The following is a 3,847-nucleotide window of genomic DNA, read 5'->3' as shown; positions in this document are numbered from 1 at the left end:
ACGATTGCCTCAACATTTGAAAAGAATTTTAGTTCATTTTACTTTTTTGGTCAAGCTGACCCTGGAAGTTAATATTTAGACAATCTAGGAATCCAAAATTAGGTGAGGGGTCAGTTGAAAACTCAAAATTGCTCCCTGATGTGTTGGTGTGCCTGCAAACATCTGTCAGTTTATATTCTACACTCTCACATTGATTGGTCTTGGTGTTATCTAATATGAGTGTCAGACAGCAGATGCCCCAAACACGAGAGATGGGAGATTAATTAGACTGGTGTGTTGCCTGTGGCAGGCAGCCTGTCAAATAGAGTGTGAAGGATAATGAAGGATAGCCTTCAGTAGTAAGAAATCTATTTTTGTTTTAGTTTTTGTCTACATTTTAAATTAAAACTAAAAACCAACACAATGCTTGGTTCATTATGTGCTGGTGGAGCATAATTTCCTGCCTTTAACAGTGGCTTTTTGCCTTGACAAACCTTCAGAAGGAAAGATGCATACAAGATGCTCCATAACAAACTTTAGTGGTTCAATTAGTTTTTACTTGTAAAGTCCAGGTGAAGTAATTGCACTGGGAATCCTGCTCATAGAAAGCAACCCAACAGAAACAAATTATTTAATAATTAAACAGTACAACACTGGACGTGCTGCAGGGCAGAAAATGCAAATGCTACAGACTGAAAAAAAACATATAAGGATGGAAAGAATATGTAGGAGCGACTGTGGCTTAGAAGGTGGAGTAGTGGTCTTGCTGTCATTTTCGGAATAGATCTGACCCACATACAGAAGAACACTGAAGAACAACTGAATCAGTGAAAGGTGCTTTATTTACAGCAAAATGAATCAGGAATGTGAACGGGTGGATCGCCAACTGTATGGAAAGAGGAGGAAGAGAACTGGTGAAACAAAGAACTATGATGTTGCAGAACTAACGAAAGGTAACTATAGTAATCAGGAAAATGGCTTACTAAATAAGTGCAGTCAGGTCGCCAGGGGTAGAGGGATTCAGGGTCCAGGTTTATGAAGCAGAGTAGTCCAGATGGTTTCACAGATGCTGTTGAGTGAGCTTAGTGGGACCAGGAGTTAATTCAATGTTCAGGTACTTGCATTGGAGGGTGGACAGGGTACGCTTATGCCTTGGTTCAGAAGACAGAGGAGAAACAGGAAGCTGCCAGCTTGATCCTAGGCCAGATGAATGACAGGAGTCAGGAAACGAAGTCTTCAAAACGTAGGTAATCTTGATCATCCAGAAACCTCTGGAACCGAAGTTCAGCAAGGTAATCAAAGATTCAGGTTTTAGCCACTGAAGGCAAACACTCTGGCGACAAAGTGCTGGCAGCCTCCTGCTTAAGAACTCCTCCATGCAATCAGCAGATCAGTCGCACCTGTCACCGAGCACACCTGAGAAACTTCAGCACCCTCTGGAAACTGAAAACAAAGTTGCAAGCACAACACAGACACACACACACTGAACCCAGACCCCGACACATGCTCGCAGAAAGTTATGGGTTTGATTCCAGGTACTCCTGTCACATGTCGATGTGCCCCAGGGCACCAAGTTGCTTACCCATCAGTGTGTGAACGTGCTTGTGAATGCTAATGAGTGAATGTGGTTATAGTGTAAAGGGCTTTAAATGATCAGTATGACTAGAACAGTGATATATACATTTTCTCTATTTTCCATAACGCAATTAACTGGCAGGAAGTAATGGGAACCAGATAGAACATATGCAGTGGGTAGTTTTTTGTGTTGTACTAGTGATAAAGCTGCTATGTTTATTTTTATTTAATAAAGGGACGGTGCATATTGATTAAAATCAGTACATTGGACTCTCATGTAAGTATAACAAATTTAGCCACAAGGGCTAATTTTCATCTGTAGTCCCATGGCAGGTTGAAAGTAAAAAAACACAAATGACATGGACACACATTTACAACAGGATATAACATTTACCAAAGACAACAAGGTTAGGTAATATTAAAACAGGTTAGCGTTTATGATAACATTCTATAAACTAAATATTCTATCAAAAAGTGTTGCCTTTTAAAGAAGCCAGATTGCCATTATTATTAATAATAGATCACTTTAACATTGAGAAAAAAACAAAAAAAACATGCTGTCTTCAATAATTCCCAAGCAGATAAAGAAAGATGTAAAGACCAGAGCTGAAAGCAGTGGGATTTTCAGTTTCATGTCTGCTAATCAGGCTTAGTTCATAAAGACTGTTTATCAAACAGTGAATGTGCCAACATGTCTATGTTACCAGGCAAAAGGTTAGATGAAGAAATTTTTACATCCCGTGAAGACATGAAGGATTGTGGTTCTGTTTACCCACTTTGATTTGGAGTTACGTTGTTCTGTTTTTTTTATTTTTTTATTTTAGTTGATTTTAGTGCTCATTCATGTTATTTTATTGTGATGGGCATTCCAGCTCTTTTTTGAGAGCCGGTTCTTTTGGCTCTGCTCATTAAAATGTGCCGGCTCTTTCGGCTCCCAAGTGGCTCCTCAGATTTTTTGTTTATTACATGAATTCATGACCAAAAATAATATCAAATAGTGTGTAAAATGAAGTACTAATATAACAAACATGCATTATATGAAATGTTTTTTATCTATGTGGCTTTATTTGTAAATTAAAAATAAACTGAAGCAGAGTATGACAAAAAGTATAAAATAAATATACAATAAAATATTAAATATAAAAACAAACATCTCAATCAGACAAAAAATACAATTATCATTGACCTAACCAAATACAAAACAAAACAAAGGCAAAACTCCTTTTATTCAAAAATTAGCCAAAACACTTTGAACTATTTACAATGAACAGAATATAGTGAACAAAATATAAATTGAAATATGCAAAACAAAAAGAAAAAAGCTTCATCCAGCAGCTATACATATTTAGTCATTAGCAATCTTTAGTAAAGATTGGCATTCAGAAAAACCAAATGCCTGAGCTTTGAGGGGCTGATCTGGTTTCTTCTATCAGTAATTATCTGCCCTGTTTTAGAGAAGATTCTCTCTGAGGGGACAGATGTTGCAACAATGCACAGTCTCCGTGCCATCACATGTGTAAGACGTGGGTAGACTGAACACTTGGTAGCCGAAGTGTTTGAAATGTGTCAAAATTTTACCCTGTTTTCTGCTGTCCGTTTTCTCACTTTTCAGTGTTCTGTCTAAATTGTTTCTCAATTTCTCCAACTTGTGTGCCATTCAGCACTCATGTTGTGCCGTGTGTTACCAGGTGAGAAATGTAGGATTATCGTACTAGAGACATCAAATTATCGTATTTTGAGGGAAATTATCGTACACTCGTCATAACCAAAATAACAAGTCTGTTGATGTGTTGAATAGGGTCTAACAGGCACTCGCAGCTTTGTGGCATCAGTACGGAATGGATTTATCAACATCTGCAGCCCCACAGTGCCGGGCTCTGCTTCTTCTTATTTTCTTTTTTTTCTTTTCCTCAATCATGGGCGGGCACAGTGGACTATTCAGCCAATGATGGCCGTTGTTCTGAGGCCAATGCATCACGTCACACGTAGGTCACATTTAGAAAAGCCCGATTGGCTGGAATTTCCAGCATTTGTTTCTGAATCCGGACACAGATGCCTTCAGGGTTCACAAAAAAACTCCGACAGACTTTGACAATAGGCTGATGACAACTGATTACAACCACACATTCACGGAATGGTCAAATCATCGTACATTCGGTCTTTTTTAGGAATATTGATCGTACATCGTACAGAGAGCAAAATTATCGTACAAATACGATAATTATCGTACACCTGGCAACACTGCGTGCGCGTCTATAAATCCTCCCCTCCCCCTTCTGCTCAGTGTTGACAC

General features: G+C 38.5%; 1 long non-coding RNA gene across 1 annotated transcript; it reads right to left on the bottom strand.

The window, feature by feature from the left end:
- Positions 1–803: 803 nt before the first annotated feature.
- LOC124868745 lies at positions 804–1,301 on the bottom strand. The gene is made up of 2 exons (XR_007038375.1): positions 963–1,301; positions 804–865 (listed from the first exon to the last, which is right to left on the bottom strand). It is a non-coding gene; the product is annotated as an uncharacterized LOC124868745 (long non-coding RNA).
- Between the last annotated feature and the right edge of the window lie 2,546 nt (positions 1,302–3,847).

The sequence above is a fragment of the Girardinichthys multiradiatus genome, chromosome 5, assembly GCF_021462225.1.
Source record: "Girardinichthys multiradiatus isolate DD_20200921_A chromosome 5, DD_fGirMul_XY1, whole genome shotgun sequence".
In the NCBI taxonomy this organism is placed as follows: Eukaryota; Metazoa; Chordata; class Actinopteri; order Cyprinodontiformes; family Goodeidae; genus Girardinichthys; species Girardinichthys multiradiatus.
Note: the sequence above shows the minus strand (reverse complement) of the source record. Positions and strands in the feature narration are given on the sequence as shown.